The sequence below is a fragment of the Heterocephalus glaber genome, unplaced genomic scaffold (genome assembly GCF_053883595.1).
Source record: "Heterocephalus glaber isolate CG9 unplaced genomic scaffold, H.glaber_assembly_v1.0 deba00001666, whole genome shotgun sequence".
NCBI lineage: Eukaryota > Metazoa > Chordata > Mammalia > Rodentia > Bathyergidae > Heterocephalus > Heterocephalus glaber.
The window spans coordinates 7,911,742-7,920,861 of NW_028258406.1; the positions used below are offsets into that span (position 1 = coordinate 7,911,742).

At 36.6% G+C, this 9,120-nt stretch overlaps 1 pseudogene; it reads left to right on the plus strand.

Moving 5' to 3' along the window:
- Positions 1-277: 277 nt before the first annotated feature.
- LOC101708396 (erlin-1 pseudogene) lies at positions 278-1,312 on the plus strand (annotated as a pseudogene).
- Positions 1,313-9,120: the final 7,808 nt, after the last annotated feature.

Below are 9,120 nucleotides of genomic sequence, written 5' to 3' on the forward strand. Positions count from 1 at the left end.
TTTGAATTGTGTAGTTACTTCACTTCAATGATTATTTGTGATTATTTTAAGTAAAATTTTCATGTAGTCAAAGGCACAAATCTCAAACTGCAATTTAATGAGTGTTGAAAACTTAACTAAGTTAGCGACAGTTGGACAGAGGGTATCAGGACGCTTACTATGTGGGCACGGGCCAACAGGGCGGAGGGGCTGGCAAGGGGAACGTGGGCTCTACCAGGAGTGAAGAATAAGGGGAGAAGGGGACAGGATTCCCTGGCTCGGCCTGCAAGTGAGGGCTCCAGGAGTAACGAGGATGAACATGACTCAAGCCCAGGTTTTGGTGGCTTCAGTGGTGGGACTGATAGTTGTCCTTCTCTATGCTTCCATCCACAAGATTGAGGAAGGATGCCTGGCTGTGTACTACAGGGGAGGAGCTTTACTAACTAGCCCCAGTGGACCAGTCTATCATATCATGTTGCCTTTTATTACTATGTTCAGATCTGTGCAGACAACACTACAAACTGATGAAGTTAAAAATGTGCCTTGTGGAACAAGTGGTGGGGTCATGATCTACACTGATCGAATGGAAGTGGTTAATATGTTGGCTCCTTATGCAGTGTTTGATATTGTAAGGGACTATACTGCAGATTATGACAAGACCTTCATCTTCAATAAAATTCACCATGAGCTGAACCAGCTTTGCAGTGTCCACACACTTCAAGAAGTTTACATTGAATTGTTTGATCAAATAGATGAAAACCTGAAACAAGCACTGCAGAAAGATTTAAAGATCATGGCCCCAGGTCTCACTATACAGGCCATACGTGTTACAAAATCTAAAATCCCAGAAGCCATAAGAAGAAATTTTGAGTTAATGGAGGCTGAGAAGACTAAACTTCTTATAGCTGCACAGAAACAAAAGGTTGTGGAGAAAGAAGCTGAGACAGAGAGGAAAAAGGCTGTTATAGAAGCAGAGAAGGTTGCACAATTGGCCAAAATTCAGTTTCAGCAGAAAGTGATGGAGAAGAAACTGAAAAGTGCATTTCTGAAACTGAAGATGCTGCCTTTCTAGCATGATAGAAAGCAAAAGCAGATGCTGAATATTATGCTGCACAGAAATATGCCACCTCAAACAAGCATAAATTCACCCCAGAATGTCTGGAGCTCAAAAAGTACCAGGCCATTGCTTCTAACAGTAAGATCTACTTTGGAAGCAATATCCCTAGCATGTTCATGGACTCCTTTTGGGCTTTGAAATATTCAGATGTTAAGACTGGAAGAGAAAGCTCCCTGCTCCCTGAGGAGGCTCTTGAACCCTATGGATAGAACCCCATCCAAACAAGAAGAGCACATATTGATGCAAGAGATTGGAAATATTCTCCCATATCAAGATGTGGCCCAAAGGGCTAACTGGGAACAATGATTAATATGGACTGTTCAGATTTACAGAGAATTTGCACTCTGTCTGTTGTGGCTGTCTTGTGATACTTCTGGTTTGTCAATTGATTGCAGAATAGAGCCAGCTGTCTGGCATTCAAATGGTCTTTTCAGCCACAATTTTATCAAGTATCTTGTATGTATTCTTTTTTAAACTGGTACTCATAAATGAGAGAAAGTTTATGCTAAGATACTGCCTGCACTGGAATATTAAACACTAAATACATAACAAGCTGAGTTTTTCTAAGTGGGATCTATTGAATAATGTTTACATTGGTCTTGGAGGACATGGTGTGCTCAGCCATTCAAGAGGTAGGATGACAGAAGACTGCCAGACATGGTAAGTTAAAGAAGACTGATGGTACTTGGGACCCAGACTCTCTTTGGGGTCCAGTCTCAATGTTCATTCACGTGATTGACATCCAAGACACTGAGGTTCGCCAGGAAATGATCTTCCACTTGAGCAACCATTTACTTGATATGATTTGCACCATTGTTTTTCTGTAGCCAGGTTGGTGGTCTACAGGGACATGCACTTTGCCACCCTACCAGAGATTCCTCATAGAAATTCCTAATCACTAGTTTATTGCATTAGTAGAATCTGTGGTAAAGAGGGCTTGGTTTAAAGTTTTGAGGAAAAATTTTTGCTCTGAAGCCCTGCATTCCCTCATTTGGGTAATGATTCTCAGTGTCGCTGCCCCAGGCCATATGTGACTAAGGTACTGTATCTGATTTTTAGTCATGGGCAACTCCTTATATGTCACCTCTCAGCTCTGGCTGCCTGAGTTGGACAGGGTTGTAACCAGATACAACAGTATACAGTTCCTAACCACTCACTTCATAGTGTTGTATCATAATTGCAGGACGTTTCTATTTTTAAAACTGGATTTGGGGCACATTCATTTGCCCCAGCACTTCTATCTGAAGGCCAACTCCTAGGACTGCCAGTGGTTTCTGGTACACTCACCACATTGATCTCCTTAATAATTGTTCACCAAATGTGAACAATAGTAACCTAGAAAGCATCCTTGGTTATCTTTGTTTCCTTCTCTCTTGGCCATGAGATGCTAAAATGAAAATGTTTTTCCAACTTTCACCTTCAGTAGGAGATCACATTCCATTGCCTTCCTGGACAACCAGTCAATTTAATTTTCCTTAAGAATGTGACAGAATTAACCTGTGGCTATAGGAGATCTACTTCATCTGAATCTATTTTTTCTTCAGATTAACTTTCCTGGAACATTTGCTGCATATTAGGCCTGAATGTGTGCAGCTTGTGGATATCACTGTGTACACTCTGTTTGAAGCCAGACAGAAAAAGTCATGGGACCACTTCCAGAAAACAAAGATGTCAGGCTCTTGACAGCTGATAGGTTGTGCCAAACACCTTATTTGGGAAAGGAAACCCCAGATTTGAAAGGGTCTTTTCCCTGGACCTTAGGAATTTGTATGTAATATGGAGAAAATTTCATTTTTGCTCATTTACTTCTATAATTTTTTTAATGAATTTTGTGTCCTTTAGCCCTCCTTAAAAGAACTTCTGAATTATAAAAATAAACTCATATTGTTGCTGCAGATAAATGTTGTGGGAAATCTGGATCATTGACTTGTGCTTTTATTTCTAGAGATGTTTCCTATTCCCATAAGTGAAGAGATATTGCCCCAAAGTGTTGGCTGTGGGTTTTCTTACCACCCACAAGCCCTGGTGGCAGGGTTGAGGAACAGGGAAATGTCGTGAATTTTTAAAGATAACACTTCCATTTAAACTATCTATGGAGTGAGCTTCTCTGTGCCCACTCAGTGAACTCTAAGTCTTGCTGTCCTTCAGGGATGCTCCTTTTGACAAATATATACTGTAATCTTGAAGTCTAAATTTATATGTGAAATGCTTACTTTTTTAAAAATAAGAAATAAAATTATTTTACTATCAAAAAAAAATTTAACAGTAAATCTATATAATCCAAAATCCTACATATGAACATTTTATTGTTTTAAAAGTTCTATGATATCATTTTCTACTTAAAGAGGCAAATGCATTAATTTAATTTAAATTAATTAAATGTTTATTAATTTAAATTAATAAAAAATAACAAAAAAGGCAAATGCAATTTTGGCTTGTTTCCAACATTCATTTTTTTCTGTTTTATACTTTATTTAAATAAACACCCAGTAGATATTTATTTGTGTCTAGTTTATTTCCCATAGTAAAACATTCATGAGATTTATCCAAGTGATCATATGTGTCATTAGTTATTTTAGAGTGGAAAAGGACTTTTACACTGTATTTTAATTACTTTTCTTGTAGCTGAAACAAATGAACCGATACCCAAAGTTAAAGGAGGGAAGCTTTATTTTTCTTACAGTTTGTAGAGATTTCAATCCATAATTGGTTGGCTCCAAGGCAGGGTGGCATAGGAGAGGCCATCACAGAAGAGAAATAGTCTCTGGCAAGCAAACAGGTGAGAGCACATTATCCTTCTTTATGTCCCTTATATTATATGCAGGCTACCCACAGTAAGGTGGGTGTGGCACTCACACCTTTAATCCTAGCCAGAACATTGCCAAATAAATCAATGGACTGATTGAGTAATCGCACACCCTTGATCCCAGCACCACACACTCTAGATCTTGTCACCGCTGAAAACCACCCCCCACCACCATGACTGCATGAGGATCTGTGGGGAGAATTTGGCACAAGCCATAACACATTGTAACATACAACTATATGTTTATTCATATTTTTGTTGGTAGGATTTGGTGTGTTGCCAACCTTTGACTAATATACCTGCTATTCATATATGTATGCCTACACAGATTTTTGTAGAATTTATTTGCCATTTATCTTCATTAGATACCTGAAAAGAAAATTGAAATTCTCATAGGATAAGTGAATGCTTTACTTTATAAGAAACTCCAAATCTTTTTCAAAGTTGTACTCTTTTTATGCCCTCCCTTTCTTGTATATAAATTTCAGTTATATTACATCTTTGCCATCATAAAATGTCATTTGGCCCGTTAATGTTTGTAGTAATAAATCACTCTAAACCAATCATCTCCTTCAAGAATGTTAGCAGTTTTCATGTAAAATAATTTAAAAATATTCAACCCCCTTTCTGTATTATTACAAATTTCTTTGCAATAATTGAGCTATAAATATTTCTTTGATGACTGAGTTATAAATGTTTCCTGATATTATTCAACAAAAGTGCTTTGCCTAAATTTTGTTTTAGAATTTTTTTGTAATCCATGCATTACCTACTCATTTTTTATTGGTACCAATTAAGGAATACCAACTGTTGATTTCAAGGAAGTGTACTCTATCCAATTTTTTTTCTGTGATCATTTTCTGCTGTGTTCTAAAATTTTTGTCAAAAGATGATAGTGAATACACAGATTTTACTTCTAATGAAAACCAGATAATTACAGGTTTTGAATTTACACTTACCCTAAAAGTCAATTTTTTTGCAAAGTATGAAGTGGAAGTCCAAGTTAATTGTTTTTCCCTGTGGATGTCTAGATTATCAAATACCAGTTGCTGAAAAAAAAAAAGTACCCTTATATTTAGTCATCCAGTTAACTTCCACTAACAGTTACTTTTTTCTAAAAATATAGGGATTGATGATATGAACACATCTTTGCTTAGCTCTGTGGCTTTATACTTTGGATTTACTTCATCTTTTCTCATCTAAGTACTTGAACATTTAAATGCGAATGAGTATTCATTCCTTCATACTAAGCCACTATTGGCCTAAATCAAAGGGATTGATGTATAGCGCCACATTTCTTTCCTGACAATATATTTCCTAGTATTCTCAATAATTTTCTAATATTTTCAATAGTTTTCTAATATTCTCTGCAATTTTCTAATAAGGGGCATGTGACAATGTTTTCCAACTGCATTAAGCAAGGTATGTGTTGAATAAAAGAGGAAAAGAATTTTTCTCTCTCTGGAAACAGGTAATCAAAAACCACTTTTAGATTATACCAGTATCTTAAGAATATTTATAGTAAGGAAAAAATTCAGATTTTGATGACCTTGTTGAAATAACAAATTAACCTCAACCTGGAATTTATGCTCTTGTGCTGTCTTTTGTTCTTTTTTCTTAACTTGACAGATATGTGTGCATTTATCATGCATAACATGATGTTCTCAACTACTGTATATGTACATTGTGGAATAACTAAATATAGCTAATTTCCAAAGTTAAAAAAATCAATATCTAGAAAAGAGATCTGATGTTTTTGCAGCACTATTCACAATAGCAAAGATACAGAATCAACTTCAATGTCCCAAAAGGGATGAATGTGTAAATAAAATGTAGTGTACACAGGGGAATACAATTCAGTCATAAAAAGGATGAAACACTTCCTTTGTAGCAAACTGCAGGAAGATATTGCCTTAGGTAAAATAAACCAGGCAGAAAAAGGCAAATATGCCAGACTTTTCAAACATGTGAGTCTGGAGACTAAAGCTAGAGGACTCATGCTTGCCTAGTCCTGCAAGGGTTCACTGAAAAAGAAGTGCATTCAACCATGTAAACCAGTTTCGAGTATTTGGGGTTTTGATTTTGTTTTTGCTTTTGTCTTCCAACTGAAAGCCTCCTACAAATTAAAATATATTTGTATTTTTTAGGTCTCATATTCCACAATTTTTATACCACATGAATATATCCAATGACTTTGTGTATGTGTGTGTGTGTATAATTTGGGGTAAATTAAAATTAAAATTAAAACATATGGCAATTGGAGAAAGAGAATTATATTTAGATTTTGAAAGGTCAAATTTAATCTTCAATAAAAATGCTCATGTTTTCTTGTAAATATTTTAGAATGATTCAAGAAGGGCTAAAGTGATTAAGAAACAACATGTTGGCACTGGAGAGAGTGGTCCCAGGTCACCAGGAGCCCTGATCCATCCACCCTATGCCAAGCACACATGCAGGAGGGGACCAGCCAGAAGGGCAAAGACACAGGGGACATCAGACCACCATACTGGGTAAGTTGGAGGGATCGGAACATGGGCTATCTTCTGGGGAAGGGCAGCTGGAACCTGGAGTGCAACCTTGCAGAGTTCAACCCTACAGGAGGACAGGGAGCTCAACTCGGGACTTTCAGCCAGAAATCTAACTGAATCCCATGGGTCTGCAACTGGCTGAGACTCAGTGACTTATAGCTGCACACTGCTGCCAACATTGTCTATTGTGACAGCAGAGACATACCCTGAAAGAGGCCCTTAATTTTCATTTTTGTTTTTTATTTCCAAAATTATTATTATTGTTTTTTTTTTATTTTTGGTCTTATTTTTAATTTTTTTCCTACACTTTTCAAATTTTTATTTTTCTCTGTTTTTATTCTTTCTTTTCTATTTCTGTTCTCTCACTCTCACTCACTATCTTGCTGTTTTGCATTGTCCTTCATCTCCCTTTTTGTTCCTGTTCTGGCCCTAATTCAGATTTCTTCTTTAATTTTCTTTTATTCTCTTTTTCCTTCTCTCAGCTGTGTCTTCTGACACCACTGCTAACCTCCCCATATCCTTCTACCTATCTATCCCTCCCTTCCCAACCCTTTCTAACTCCCCATCCTGAAGGGTAAAGTTGCTATATTGAAGAGTTTATTCACTATAAGCATATGTTGGGTTGGTCCTTGATTTTGATTTAATTCACACAGCTAAAGGTGATAGATTAATAAATTTCACAAATTGTCATTTTCTAAGATGTATTTGCTGTTATGGTGTTACTGATTGTATCACTTGGGCTAAAGTGTTGTGACTGATCTAGTTACGGGTCCTTCCTGGTATAATGAAAATGATATACCTCGGAGCCATTAGAGACTCAAAACCTAACAACCAGCTACATCTGGAAGGCACCTCTGAGAAGCAATCATTCTACAAGGGTTGTAATTACAAACAACAAAAATACTTATAATAAGTAATTTTGAAGTATCAACCCAGAAATTAAACCAAAGACACTACCACAAACAAAAATGAGAAGACATTCAAGCAAGGTATAAACTCAGACTTCCACACACCAAGATACAAGGTGGAAAAGTCTGATAATCAATGACCTAGACACCCTGAACTGATAGCTCACAAAGTAACAAAAGAGATGAATGAGGATCTAGAAAAATTCAAAGCAGAAATACCCTCCCAGATAACTACAGAGATGGTGAGCATAGGGAAAGACATGATTAGAGGCTCTAGAACAGAAAGAGAAAAAAAAAAGTCGATGAGCTCAGAAACATACTAGAAGCCATGAAAGCCCAGCATGAGGAAGAAATGGAATCCATGAAGCAGAGTTAAACAGATATCCAGGAAATTAAAAACTCCACTGAATGTATGCACAGCAGAATAAGGGAACATGAAGATAGAATATCAGATATAGAAGACAGGATTGCAGTTAAGAACCATGAAAATAGAGATTTCTTAAAAATAGTAAGGGACCATGATTAATTAATCCAGCAGCTGCTACATGGTGCAAAGAATAATAACATAAGGCTGATAGGAGTCCAAAAAGAAACAAACAAGAGAAAGGACAATTGACATTAAAAAAAAACTGTTCACAGAAGTAATAGTAGAAAACTTCCCAGACAAAGGTAGAGAATTGGACATACAGATAAGTGAGACATATACAACTCCAACTAGCCACTATCACAACAAAATCTACACTTAGGCATATAATAGTCAAGATCCGAGAAACCCAACAGGAGAACAAAATCCTACACGCAGTTAGAGAAAATACACACCTCACCTACAAAGGAAAGCCCATCAGAATAACAGCACACTTCTCAACACAAACCATCAAGTCAAGGAGAGCCTGGAGTTAAGTATTTCAAACTCTAAAAGAAAATAACTTCCAACCTAGACTGTTGTATCTTGCAAAATTATCTTTCAAAATTGATGGGGAAATAAGATACATCCACACCAGAAAACACCCGAGAAATTTCATGAACATAGAAACAGCACTCCAAGCAATTCTAAACAGTATCCTAGAAAAAGATAATGAAAGTCACAACTCCATGAGGTCCAACAGAGGGAAGACACCAGGCGAGGTAAGAAACTAAAGGGAAAAGGGGAAAAATAAGAAATAAAAGAGCCAACAAAAGTAAAACATCATGACAAGGATGAGTCAATATCTATCAATTATAACCATCAATGTTAATGGCCTCAATTCACCCATCAAAAGAAATAGACTGGCAGAATGGACTAAGAAGCAAAATCCAACAATATGCTTTATACAAGAAACACACATAGCTCAAAAAGACATTCATAAACTGAAAGTAAAAGGATGGAAAAGAGTTCCCCACACCACAGGAACCCAGAAAAAGGCAGGGGTAGTAATCTTATTCACAATCAAAGTAGATTTCAAACCAGAACTAATAGAGAGACAAAGATGGTCACACATCCTTGTGAAGAGAACAATCCTAGAGGAAGAGATGACAATCCTAAACACATATACACTAAATATGGATACCCCAGACTATACAAAACAAATATGAATGGACATGAAAAACCAAATAAGCACTAATAGAATTGTAGCAGGGGGATATTGTGGTCATGTAGACAAAAAATTAACAACAAAATTTTAGAACTCAATCAAGCTTTTGAACAAATGGACTTAATAGATCCTTGCATAGTGTTCCACCACACAAAATCAGAATGCACATACTTTTCAGCTGCACATGGGTCATTCTCAAACATAGACCACA